This window comes from Mandrillus leucophaeus, unplaced genomic scaffold (assembly GCF_000951045.1).
Source record: "Mandrillus leucophaeus isolate KB7577 unplaced genomic scaffold, Mleu.le_1.0 Scaffold950, whole genome shotgun sequence".
Taxonomy (NCBI): domain Eukaryota; kingdom Metazoa; phylum Chordata; class Mammalia; order Primates; family Cercopithecidae; genus Mandrillus; species Mandrillus leucophaeus.
In genome coordinates, this window is record NW_012110364.1 from 467,586 (window position 1) to 482,437 (window position 14,852).

A 14,852-nucleotide genomic window follows, 5' to 3' on the forward strand; every position below is an offset into this window, starting at 1 on the left:
ATGAGATATTTCAATTTCCTCCCTTTCAAAGTTTCTTATTCCAATTAAATAGAGTAGCCCCACTTGTCGGACATTTTGCTTTCCATTGTTCAGTTACTTGGAGTCAACAGTGGTCTGAAAATATTAAATGGAAAATTCCAGAAATAAACAACTCTTAAGTTTTAAATTGTGTGCTGTTCTGAGTAGTGATGACATCTCTTGCTGTGCCGCTCTGTCCCTCCTGGGACATGAATCTCCCCTTTGTCCAGTGTATCCACGCTGTGTATGCTACCCACCCATTAGTTACTTAGTAGCCATCTCAGTTATGAGATCAACTGTCACAGTATTGAAGTGCTTGTGTTCGCATCACCCTTATTTTGCCATTATGAATGGTCTCAAAGCACAAAAGCAGTGATGCTGGTAATTCAGATATGTCAAAGAGAGGCTGTAAAGTGCTTCCATTAAGTGAAAAGGTGAAAGTTCTCAACAACAGAAAAAAAATCATATGCTGAGCTGTCTGAGCTCTAAAGAAAGAATGAATCTTATATCCATGAAATTACAAAGAAGGAAAAAGAAATTCACGCTAGTTTTGCTGTGATACCTCAAACTGCAAAAGTTAATGGCCACAGTGCCTAAGTGCTTAGTTAAGATGGAAAAGGCATTATATTGGACAGCAATCAGGTTTGGTACTCTGCAGTTTCAGGTATTCACTGGGGATCTTGAAGGTATCCCCCACAGATAAGGAGGGACTACTGTACATATTTTGGGCAGGCAAGGAAATTTCCACCTGGATCACTGAATAAGAGTTCAAGATTACTGGCTTTGGCCATGGAGATTGATCTATCCATCTACCCATCTTTTTTCAAAACTCATCTTTCAAGTTTATTTTCTTTGTCATAAACTACCTTTCCAATATTTGCTCACCTACTTTGTTTAGATCCTTAGGAGCATAATGCTGCTTTTAGGGTACTCTAAATAAGCCTAACAATAAGATGCTGGATTGTAATTTTTGTTAAGAAGTTAGTGGACGTTTGAATAAAGATAGTAAAACATTCAAAATTACTGCAAAGCAGTTCTTCAATTTATTCCATTAATACTTCCAAGCTATTTATTACAGTGTTATTAATGATTCCTACATTATTTAAAAGTAAAATCTTGAAATAGTGCTTCAAATATCATCATGTGATTAGATATCTGCATATCACAGAGGAAAATCTTCATGCATATAGAATAAATTAAAACTAATACCAATACTTTCCTGGATTATTCTTGCATTATCTGGAACTCTCATTGTAAATAGTTAACATTGTCCAGAATTCAGTTGATAATGTGACAATTTATTCTCTCTCAATTAAATACGTGATGTTTAAGCCTTTAGTAGAATTTAAAATCCTAGAACCTCTTATTTAATACAACCTTCAACAAATTAGATTACTTGATTTTAAAGTAACAGCAGATTAGAAGCAGAAAATTAGAAGTGGGGAGAGTAGCTGTCAGGGATACATAAACAGTTATCAGAAGTGATGAGTAAGTTTTCAGAAACACAATAAACAGTACATACTAAACTCAAAAACCATGAGCTCATAATTTACACATTATTGCCTGTCTCTCAAAAGGTAAGACTGTTGTATATTGTCATAATAAATTAATATTCATACTGATCTAAGAGTTGTTAAGTGAATAATGAATCGGTATAGGCAAAATGACTGGTATAATACACGGCCTGCACTCCAGTGCTTTTTAAGTTCAGCTGTAGTTTAAAAATCAGGTAACCCAAGAGATGGCCAAATATCACTATTACAATTGTAACTTGGAAAAATAACTTTTTTTTTTTTTTTTTGAGATGAAGTCTTGCTCTGTCTCCAGGCTGGATGGGGTACAGTGGTGCAAACTCGGCTCACTACAACCTCCGCTTCCCGGGTTCAAACAATTCTCCTGCCTCAGCCTCCCGAGTAGCTGGGACTACAGGCGCGAGCCACTACACCCAGCTAATTTTTGTATTTTCAGTAGAGAAGAGGTTTCACCAGGTTGGCCAGGATGGTCTTGATCTCTTGACCTCATGATCTGCCTGCCTCGGCCTCCCAAAGTGCTGGGATTACAGGCGTGAGCCACCATGCCCAGCATTTTTTTTTTTTTTTAAAGAGATGAGATCTCACTATGTTGCCCAGGCTGGAGTGCAGTAGCTATTCACAGGCATTAGCACAGAACACTACAGCCTTGAATTCTTGGGCTCAGGTGATCCTCTTGCCTTAGCTTCCTGAGTAGCTGGGACAACAAAGAGCATGTCACCATGCACGGCAATTTTTTTTTTTTTCCCGTAACAAAGCTTATACTCTGTTCAATTTAGGTTAAGAATGCTAGGAAGTATACTATGTAATTTAAAGAATTTTATCCATAATGATCAAAATGAAACAAGCTATGTTACTTAAAGTCAATCCTTATTTCTATAGAATAACCTATTCCCTGAAGAAAACATGCCATCAGAGCCTTAAAAGTATATTCTACTGCAGAAAAAAAGTTCATATCTAAAAATGGATCTGCCCTGGAATCAGGGTCCACTGCCAAAGGGAATCTGTTTTGAATCGCTTTCAGAACAGATTGATAGCATACAGCACACAGATACATCAAGGGCTTAGCATTCATCTCATTGCCAAGGCATAGTCAAAGTTTCCTTTTTTTTTTTTTTTGCTGCTGTTTCATTAGTAAATCTCCCTCACAAAAAATTTCTAATTTTAATAAATGATGTTTTAGAAAAGGACTAAATGTATTCAAATGTAATTCTTTTTTAAGAGTTTATTAATAATAAACTGCCAGTTTGCTTCCACTTTGCTCTGAGTTATTATTACAATAATTTAATAAAAGGATAGCTAAGTTATTTATAACACCTTCTTTTCTCCCGGACACGGTGAAACCCTGTCTCTACTAAAAATACAAAAATTAGCTGGGTGTGGTGGTGCGCCTGTAGTCCCAGCTACTCAGGAGGCTGAGGAAGGAGAATCGCTTGAACCTGGGTGATATTTTTTTAGATGGAGTCTCGCTCTGTCTCCAGACTGGATGGAGTACAGTCTGGAGTACTGAGGGGCGGAGGCTGCGGTAAGCTGAGATAGCGCCACTGCACTCCAGCCTGGTGACAGAGCGAGACTTTTCATTATCTCCTACCATAGCATTCTGGAGTCGTAGTAAGCTAAAGGAAATCTCAAGTTCATGAAAATATAAACAAACATATAAATAAACAGCCAAAAACAATCATTACCCTTTCCCCAGAATATGGAAAATTGTTCATTTGTATTAATTCATTGAATTAATGTAAGATTCACCTACATTAAAGAGAATACAATTTTGAGTTAAATTACATTCAACTCAGAATTATAACGCTGTACTAGCATATTAAGTACTCAACTATTTATTAAATGATTCACCTACATTAAAGAGAATACAATTTTGAGTTAAATTACATTCAACTCAGAATTATAACGCTGTACTAGCATATTAAGTACTCAACTATTTATTAAATGGTTTAACAGCAGTGACATACAGCCAAAAACAAGGTGGGAGTAATCTATGACAAAGAACATTCCTAACCTTTGACTAAATCGATATTCTAATTATAGGGAAAAACTAGAAAGAATTTTATTAGGTTTTGTTTTAGGAAAAATATTTCAAGTACATGAGAAACCCATAGGTGGTGCTCTTATACCAAAAACCGAAGATTCTAGTATGGTACTCAAAAATACATTTTGTGAATATTTTATTTTCATACAACTGCCCAAGGATAAGACATACCACCCCTAAATAAGATTGGTTATTATACGATTCAATATTTATATTTCTAATTCAATATGTACTTTTATAACATTATTTTAAAATATTAATGATTCTTCCTAATCAAAAACAAAACCATAGTATCCTAAAGTTTCTTACTGAATTAATTATAAATATATATATTGATTTAGTTATGCATATTTCCAACATGACTGAATTTGGAATTTGGCTCCAGATCTAACCAGTGGCTTTTTATCAACCTATTTTCACATGTACAATACACTGAGTATGTAGACAAATATGCTCTAGCACAGCCATAATGTATTCCTTTCTATACCTAATAAAGAACACATTTCAAAAGTCAAAGGAAACTATTAAAGCAATTTTTAACTCCTTTTTGGGTTAAGAGTTTGCCTTTGTATACTGGCAGATTTGGAAAGAGAAGACCTAGACGCTGTCTGTCTATCTGCCAATGTCTGTTCTATCACAATGTAAACTACTAAATTTTGGGGGGTGCTATTAATAATTTCCTCAGGTGTTGAAATAAGGAGTTGCTATTTGAATACCTCTAAGGTCTATTTCAGCCCTCAATCATGCATCTCTTCCCACTATATTTCTGATAGCTCACTGGGATACAATGATAAATTTTTCATTTTCTTCCTTTGCATTTTCTCTCTGACCCACTGAAATAGACTTTCAATTCTGACCTTATCTCCACAGAAACCACGCTAGCAGGCAAAGGTCATCAGTGACCTCACTGCTAAATGCAATGGATACTCATTCCCAGGGTACTTGATCTTTCTGGAGCACTTGACACTGACTACCCAGACTTGGAACTGTACTACCCAGACTTTGTGGACATCACCTCCTCTGATTCTCCTTCTAACTCTATTCTGTGTTAATTTTCTAGCACTAGATCCTCTGTCCTTGGCCAGTCAGCCAGCCAGCCCCTGATACTGGTTTCATGGTTAATTCCAAAGCCCTCTGCTCTTCTCACTCTCAACAGAAGATTTCATTCGCTTTTACAATTTCAACTATGGTCAAGAGTTTAAAATTTTTAACCCAGAGGCTTTGAACAGTCAAATGCCCACTGGACATTCTAACCTCAAATTCAACATTATCAGACCTGTGTGTTTCCCAAATTCGTCTTCAGAATATCCTATATTCTGAATCTATGTCGTCCTATGCAGCATTTGATTGATGGAATAGGTACTTAAGGAAAAAGAAACTGAAGAATACCACAGGCGTTTTCAAGAATTTTTAAGGACAGGAAATAAGTTAGGCCTCACAGAGATTAAAACTGGAAATTTCAGTCAGAAATTGAGCCTGCCTTCTCCACGTCTTAGGGAACCAAGTCCTGTTTTCTCTCTTACAAATCTGTCCCAATCTTCCAAAGGATCTCCTCTGGGTCTTCCATTTTTTCATTATTTCATTATTTTTCATTATTTATAAGCTTTATAAATGGTTTCCCAGTCCCAACTTATCATTAATACTTCAGCTCCAGTACCTACTATCATCTGTAATTTCCTTTTTCCTAGTTTATTATATTTATACTACTGTTACTCATTTTACATTATAGATTTGAGGTGGCTTATTATTATAATATTGATAAAATAGATAAAACTTCAGTCTCGGGCCAGGTGTGGTGGTTCATGCATGTAATCACAGCACTTTGGGAGGCCAAGCCGGGCGGATCATGAGATCAGGAGTTCAAGACCAGCCCGGCCAATATGCTGAAACCCCGTCTCTACTTTAAAAAAAAAAAAAAAAAAAATTAGCCAGGTGTGGTGGTGCACGCCTGTAGTCCCAGCTACTCAGGAGGCTGAGGCAGGAGAATTGCTTGAACCTGGGAGGCGGAGGTTGCGGCGAGCTGAGATCGTGCCACTGACTCCAGCGTAGGCAACAGAGCGAGACTTTGTCTCAAAAAAACAGACACACACAAAAAAAACAAACTTCAGTCTCCATTTCCTCACTTGTAAATGGGGATTAAAATACTAGTACACAGGGTGTTCCAAGGATTATATACAATTATTTTGGTAACAGACATAGCACACTGCTTGCATTACAGTAAACTGTCAGTAAACAATATTACATGATATGCCAAATCAGATGGGTTGGTAGTAATGCCTGGAATGCTGTATTGAGATGGCTACTAAGGCTGTTTTCAGGCTAAGAAAGAGGACAGTGACTGAAAGAGGACGTGGGATTGTTTACTGAGTAAGTGCTAGACACCGTTATGCACTGCAAAGAATGAGAAAATATGTCATGATTAACCTGACACAGATAAAAGCCATGGGAAGGATAGGGTTGAGACACATACTCACAAAACTTTACTTTAGGAAATAAATCTGTTTTTGTTTGAAATCAAAATCTTTACATGGCTTGAACTTCATCTTTCTACATTTTGACTATCCTCCCAGTTTAAAATACATCAAACTTGACTTTCTTTTGCTTACATTCATTCTATTCATACCTTTTCTATTGCTTAAACGTAGTTATTTCAGCTATGATCTGGCTAATTCTTCCTTAAGAATTAGTTTATATGTAATTGGCAAATAAATAAATCTTCTCAGTACGATGCAGAATTGTGTAAGATCTTATTCCCAGCATGCTAATGATTTGAAATAACCAGAAGTAGAAGTTTTCAGAGTTTAAGAAAAAATATGAAAACCCTATAGAAACTGCCTTTCTTTATTGCAAAATGTGGTTACTTTTTTTGGCTAAAATAACTCCTTGGTTTTTGTCTATATTAAGCTATCTTGGGAAGCTGCAAAATGCAGATGGAAATGTCAAGACATCACACCACTATGAAAACAAAACAACTTAATTGATGAGGGATATGCCTGACGTGTATTTTTAATTTTGATTAAATTAGTCTCCATTAGAAGCAAATACCTTTAAGTAGGGGAGCATGAACCTATGCATATATGGCTGCAGAATATAGACTGATTCTAATTGTAAATGTCTACAGGTATTTGACTGTGCTAGTATCTGGATTGATATTTTATTTGCTAGGGTTATACTTAAAAGGTATGTAGTCGTAAGTGATCTACGCCAACACTATTTTCTCAGAAGCCTTGTTAGTCTTTGTTCATTTTGCTTCCTTAATACATCTCTTAATTACTTGCATCAACTTTTTAAATTTACTATTTTTTTTTTATAGAGATGGGATCTCCCTATGTTGCCCAGGCTGGTCTTGAACTCCTGAACTCAAATAATCCACTCTCCTTGGCCTCCCAAAGTACTGGGATTACAGGTGTGTGCCACCACACCCAGCCAGTATCAACTAAATCATGTAATTTACTTTCGTCAGTTATCTTTTGATATAAACAAATACGCAAGTACTTTGAATAATGATGATCTACATTCTCTACTTTTTATAAATTTCCTATAACCCCAGAAATAGAAATCCCCAAATTAAAGAGGTTCTAAATATTTATTCAAAAGATAGCAACTTTCCAATGTGGATAGCATCTTTTCAGTAGGAACACACAGGCTATGTGACTAGCCCCCACAAAAGCCTATTTAATTTACAGTTGATCTAGTGTATAGGAAAAAGACAATGACATTATTATAATGCTAATAATGGTTAAGCTATATGAAAGATTAACTGAATACATATTTTTAAAATTTATCATGTATGCTGTCAATTGAGAAAGGGAGAATTAACTGAAGAATGAGTAGGTAGAGATTCTCTGACGGAGTTCTTAAGATTTTGGTTTTAGTTTTCTCGTTTAAAATACAAAAATCTCATTGTATAGTTTAGAAAACAGGGCAAGATCAACTGATGAAGAAACACTGAAGACTCTTCATGTTTATACTTATACTATTTTAATAATCCTACAGAAAGCATAGGACTATTGTTTTAAAACTAGATTAATGCATCATACTTATTATCTTTAAATCAATTATTTAAAAAATTGGAAGTGCTCAAACAACCTCTATTAAGAGGACACATGAAAGAGGGAGGATCGCTTCAAAATAATTTCAAGCTGTCTTGCAATCTGAGATTTCATAGTTTCAAAACACCTAAAAAATCACAGAAAAAAACATTAAGTAAAGATATTTATAATTAGAGCTGAACTACTGTCAAAGAAAAAGTACAATTTCCTGTTCCACAGATGAAGAACTGGGTTTTTTTAAACTGACAAGAATTGATACTTTATGACAAAAAGTAGTTGAGACTAAGTTATGTGAAATCTTTGTGATTTTGATTTTAATAAATCACAAAACTGAAATGCAAGTAAGTGTCTGTTTATGTTTACTGACCACCTAACTTCCTAAGACACATATGAAGGGCACAAAAGAAATAGAGAACTCGTGCTCTCATGGAAATTATAGTTTTATAACAATGACATGTACTTCTTAACTGAATTCAAGAAGCATTTAATAGTTAATATGACATCATACCAGATAATACAGTACTACATGATATAATGCGTAACAAGTAATTTTAGGCAAAGTGCCACATGTTCAGTTAAACACATGGTGTTATTAAACAGAAACAAAGGCTGACCAAAAACCTGCATTATGCCAGGTACAGAACAGGGAAGGTTCTGCTTGACTATGCACAAACGATTTCTTTCATAGAAGAGAAGGTGGTAGAGCTACAGAAAAGCATACTCTAAACTAGTTAAAAGAATTTAATGACCCAATTCTATAGACAGTAGTCAAGCCAAGATAGACCTACTACAAAAGGAAGTTATGTGATCCAAGTATTTTGTAAAGGTTATTGAGGGAAGAGAAACCAGTGAGGCAAAGAGATCACCTAAAAGGCAATTATAAAAACTCATCTTTTTGTACAATTTTACTTTATGAAAGTTTCACAACAGAGTAAAATCATGCTCACTCTGTTCATAAGCAAAGGATAATAGCATATATAGGTAACAGTGGTTACTGTCATTTGGCCATCTCATTTTTCAGAGTACTGTATAGAGTGTATTATAAAGAATATTAATTCCATTATGGCTGATGAGTACAAAAGCAATTCCAAGTGTTGACAACTAGTAAGAAGGATTTGATTCCAATGGAAATAAATGTACTAAAAAACCCCACCATCTCCAAAATAAAAATTTGGTAAGCAAATGGTGTCTGTTGAATGGCCATATGGGATTAGAGTAAAAATTATTCTGAAAGTTAACAAGGGAATCATCCAATACATTGAAAATACTATGCTTATGCAAACAACTAGAGGCACCCAAACATGGAAAAACCAGAGTTTGTAGTTAGATGACTAGCATCAGATATCAGATACCTCCTGGACTATTGTTAATTTAGGAAATAGCAGTTTGAAAACTTAGAGACTAAGTATGACACACAGTGCTGAGGATGAGATTTCGGCTTCAAGTCAGAAATGTATGGTTTCTAAGTCCAAGGACTGTAAGTATCATTAAAGTGAAGCACGTATGCAGGCCCTGGATCCACAGCTGATGATAATGTTATAAAATTACCTAATACTTAATGAACTTACTACCTGTCAGGTACTTTAATGCTTATTATTATTATCCCTACTTAACAGATAAGAAAAAAATGGAGGCATAGAGAAATTTGGTAGTTTTCCTAAGGTCACAAAAAAGCTGTAAGTGTCAGAGCTGGGATGGAACTCAGGCAAGAGACTTCATACAAGCTGTATTCTTAACCACTAAGACAAACTGCTGCCCACTAAAGAACTCCCTATGACATCTGGAAAAATTACCAGGGAGGTGGAAGGGAGCCGCTTCAATAGCATTTAAATGACAAAAGTGGTCTATTCTAGAAAAACGAACTATTGGTCCTACATTAACATGGATTAAAAGGGTAGATAATCTATAATAACACAGAGAACGTAAGTACAGTTAGTAGTTTTGAAATTTCTAAAGATTGATTCCATTATCTAAGAACTATAGGCAGGACTGACCAGCTTCTTAGTATCTTTGGAATTAAAAATGTTATAAACAGCATTCTAGAACCTACTTTTAATAAGAGAACATATATATATATATAGTTAATTATGGGTAAGATGCTTAGGGCAAGGAGTAGAATAGAAGCAATAAGGGCATGAAGTGGAGGCTGAGGGAGACATTTCAAAGGAAGAGCAACGGACAGACACTTAAAAATGGACAGTTTGGAAAGCAGGCATATTCAGCATAGAGTCTATGGGCCACTGAGAATACATGGCAAGTGACCAACTGTTGGAATATGCAAGAAAAATAAGTTAGAGTACTATAGTTGCCCTCACTGAAATGTCATGTATAACATAACTAGGCCCTGTAACCTGAACTGGAAACATATGCCCACAGCTAGGCAGAAATGACTTGATTCAAAAGTCCTCTTCCTGTATCTTGACTGCGCTTGTTGCCTAAATAGTGTCTTGATTTCTCTGACCCTCCAGACTCTTTAAATGGGGTTTTCTGACTCCCTGGCACCTGAGCCAAGCTGCGTCATAATGCGAAATGTCACAACAGTCAACATTTTGAGGATGGACAGAGTTGGAAGGGGACAGAGATTGAACATGAGTAAGATTTCCTTAGAATTACTCCAAACTTCATTCTTTTTAAAAAAGAAGTTAGAAAACTGAACTTCTCCCTGTATGGGAATAATTAACTAGCACTTGAACATAGGTTGAGTACCCCTAATCCAAAATGCTTGGGACCAGAAGTGTTTTGGATTTCAAAATTTGGAATATTTGTGCATATATACTGGTTGAACATCCCTAATCCAAAATCTGAAATACTTCAATGAGTATTTCCTGTGAGTATCATGTCAGTGCTCTAAAAGATTCCGGAGCATTTCAAATTTCAGATTTTTAGATTCGGGATGCTCAACTTGTAGCAATATTTACTAGCCTAAGATGGGAAAGGTTTTAATTATGACTTGAAAGTAAAGAATCAGGCAAGCAGAAAAAAATGATATTAATCCATCACTCTCACTTAGGACTCTCATTACTCTCAGACTATTATTAGAAACTGCAAGTGCCATGGCAAGTAGGAAATCTTATATCCAGCTGTTTATAATTTAAATGAATATTCTTCCACATTAGTACTGACTTTTAAGACTGAATACAGCCATATATTTATTCTTATTATTCTAAGTGACATTTTTTAAGGACCAAAATATTTTACTTGGCTATCGGCTGTAATCAAGGCAGGTAATTTCTTGGTATCTTGAAAGTCACTAATGTTCAGAACAAACAAACTATAATCAAGGGTTATATGGCAATAAAACAAAACATAAAGTCAGAAGAGACAAAAATATAGATAGAGAAGGAGAAAAAACAAAAAAGAACAAAAAAAAAACCACAGGGTCATAGCACAGTATGAATGAAGATGAGGAGAGCAAAGGCACTGAATATACCCACCCAAAATGGAACTAACTAGCCAGCTTCACCCTGAAACTTCTTAGTAAGAATAATTTAGGATTTTGCTAACAATGCATAACATCAGATGAATAGAGAAGATGCATACTTTTATGCCATTTTTAAAGGGCTTATGAGGGCAATTTTTTTTCCTGCAAGCGTATAAAAATTACTGACATGGTACCTACATTTTCCAATTTTAAGCACTACAGAAGACTAAAAGGCTAAAGCAAACTACTACTATTTCCAGAATGGGAAAAATTACTAATTTTTGAAGGTTACTGTGACTCTGGCTGGAAGCATAAAAAGGTAAGGCAGAAATCATCACTTAAGCTAACAAACTGGCCTTGGAGCTCATGGTTTTGTAACCCATCTCTATCAGCTTTGACACAGTTTTTTGTAGTGTTCCAGTTACTGTGTCCTTTGTCAAGGGTGGTACCCAGAAATAAACAATACCAGAGTATGTTTGCATGAATACTAAAGAAGAACGATCATCTGCTTGGTTCTGGATACTGTATTTCCATTACTGCAGTTTAATATCAAATCACCCCCTTACTTATAACAGGCTATTAGTCAACTGATACCCAAGTACAGTTCGCTTATTGACCAAGTGACTGGCTTTTGCACAACAGTTTCATAGTACATTCAATTCAAATTCATGCCTTGGGAAAAATTACTGATAACCAACATGTTATCACACTTTGAAGAGTCATTCCCAGAGTTACAGATTGGAAAAGAAAATGTCAAATGCTTGAACAGAACTTGCCTTTTTACCTTCACTAGGTTTGGCTCACTCAATGAAATGGATATATCCATCCAGATGAACTTCACTTCTACCATCTAAGCACTGCATACTCTGTCACAATACAACCTGTTCTGTCTCTAGTTCTGGTACTCACATGTGCTGCTCTAATGCTGGGGTTATTGTTTATTACAACATACAATGAATATTCCTTATCCAAATTCCTTGGGACCAGAAGTATTTTGATTTTTTTTCAAATTATGGAGTATGTGCAGATATATCCTTACTAGCTGAGCATCCCAAAACCAAAAATCTGAAGTGTGAAATGCTCCAATGGGCATTTCCTTTGAGTGTTATGTCGTTGCTCAAAATGTTTTGGATTTTGGAGCATTTTGATTTTTGGATTTTCAGATTTGGGATAGTCAACCTGTAATGTAACATAAAAATATAACATAATTATTTTGTTATAAATACATAATTGTTCAATAAATACTTGATATATAATATAAAATAGGTTACAATTACATAACATAAAGATGTTTCATATAAGACATTGGCCATAAGATTAGAGAGTACATAATATAGAAATAGCACCATTAGTTTCCTTTCCAAAACTTAAAGGGAGTTCACTACTTTAAAACTTTAAGTGTCTCAGAAGTAAACTCTGAAGGTAGACAATGACTTTAAAAATTATTAGCATCCTATAGTAATTTTTTTTATATAAAGAATGTACTGTCTCATATTCCCTACTCATTTTCTTTATACAAAGGATAGCTTCTTGGGTTCACACTACGTTCTATTTCTATATTCTGAAATCCTAAAAACCCTAATGTATTAATAATCAACTAAAATGTAATAAGCCTTCTTTCTTTTCTTCATTTCAAACGTGGATGAAAGACATTTTTATAACACTGGTCAAAAGAACTAGTGAAATTCTTCTTAGTAAATTTAGCAAGAGGTCCAGGTACCTAATTGAATAACTGTAAAATAATATTAAAATTACATAGGAAAGGTGCAAAGGACCACTTGACCTGCTACTTATTCATGTAACTTTTCTATATTTAAAAAATAATTGTAAACTTCTATCAGAGATAATTACAATTTAACCTTTATTTCCTTTCAAATTCTTTATTTGGAAGATCTTAAACATTCTAGGATAATAAAAGCTTTATCAGACTAGATGTTCTTCCAGGAAAATTTCAAAATACCATGTTAAAATATTTAAGCCCAAAGCTGTGGTTAAAAACAAAAGCTATTTTAATTTAGTACTCGCCATTATTACAAAATGTTGTTAACTAATCTGAAAGCAAAGTTACTGCAATTTAGAAAATATGTCCCTATTTTAAAGGCCACAACCAAATTAACAGTTGTAAAAGGCATACAGGATTAGCAATGTGCTAGGCCTTCGAATATTAAAATAGAAACTATAAAACGCAAATACGTAAAAGCAAGAAAGGCTGATGACTTTGATAGAATAAAATTCTGACAGCCTAAACAATACTTAAAAACTATCTGAAGTCTATTTTATATACTCTGCTAATTTAGTTAATATGAATAAGGATTAAGAAAGGAAATTCCTAAGTAAATATTCTCTCTCTCAGCTCATAGAAATGTCAGCTTTGCCTGACAAAAGATTTCAAGTCAAACGCAGAGTAGACTCAAAATCAAGGTAATCTCAGAATTCAGTTATCATTAAAAAGTAGGAATATTTGGAAGTTGTATCATTGGTAATTGGAAATACCATGTTAATCTTCCTATGTTAGAAAAAGCTTCTGCCTGAGAAAGCAGCAAGCCTTAACATCTGTTCCTATTAGCAAACAGAAAATATTTTATAAACTTCAGGCTACTTTTTGCCTAAGTATAAAGGAAAGCAAATCTCATTCTCTTATTCTTTGAAATGTCACAACTCCAGGCCATGAATCAAAAAGAAAAGAAAATGTTCCTTTTTTTTTTTTTTAACAGTTTGACAGAAAATAAAAGGTTGAGACTTTAACGGAAACATAATAAGAAAAAAAGTTAAGCAAGAAAAACATGATTATACTGAAAGTAAATGCAGACAACTGTGTAAATTAGTACATCTTTTTTGGAAGGCAATCTGTCAGAAAGTTTCTAGTCATTAAATTATTTATGACCTGTGATACAGTAATTTCACTTTCAGAAATGTATGCTAAGGAAATATTCTTAGAAATAAAAAAGGCTAGATATACAGTTGACCCTTGAACAACATGGGTTTGAATTGTGTGAGTTCACTTACACATGGATTGTTTTCAATAAATACACTGGAAAATTTTTTGGAGATTCGTGACAATTTGAAAAACCTTGCAGACAAATCACAGACTGGAAATTTTGAAAAAGCATTAGGTATATCATGAATACATATGTATGTAAAATACTATTTTATCATTTACTACCATAAAAAATACACTAACCTATTACAAAGAGTTAGAATTTATCAAAACTTACACGAACACTTGCAGGCCACACACAGCACCATTTACATTCAAGAGAAGTATAAAGATGAATACTAAATCATAACTGAATAAAATTAATTATAGGACATACTATACAACTAATAATTCTGTAGCCACCTCCCATTGCTATTTTGGTGAGCTCAATTTGCAAGTATCTGCTTAAATTGCTGTGTGATGCTGATCACCTTCATGTGAGCAGTTGGTATCTCCAGTAAATTGTGTGTCACAGTATAATGTGATCTCTGGTGGTTCTCACGTATTTTTCATTTGTTTAGTGCAATACCATAAACCCCAAATAACACCATGGGATCCATACGAAGTGCCACTAGTAACGTTGCAAGTGCTCCCAAGAAGCAAAGAAAAGTCACATCATCACAAGAAAAAGCTGAATTGCTTGATATGTACTGTAGACTGAGGTCTGCAATTGCAGCTGCCCACCTTATCAGACAGATGACTCATCTGTAAATAGATAATGTAAACTTACAGTATCAATAAATACAGTAGCATACTGTCAATGGATTTTCTCTTATGATTTTCTTAATAACATTTTCTTTTCTCTAGCTTA

The 14,852-nt window shown here is 34.6% G+C and overlaps 1 protein-coding gene across 2 annotated transcripts in view; it reads right to left on the minus strand.

Moving 5' to 3' along the window:
- Positions 1-14,852, minus strand: part of LRP12 (low density lipoprotein receptor-related protein 12) — a 92,618-nt gene that overhangs the window by 20,260 nt on the left and 57,506 nt on the right. The window lies entirely within an intron of this gene.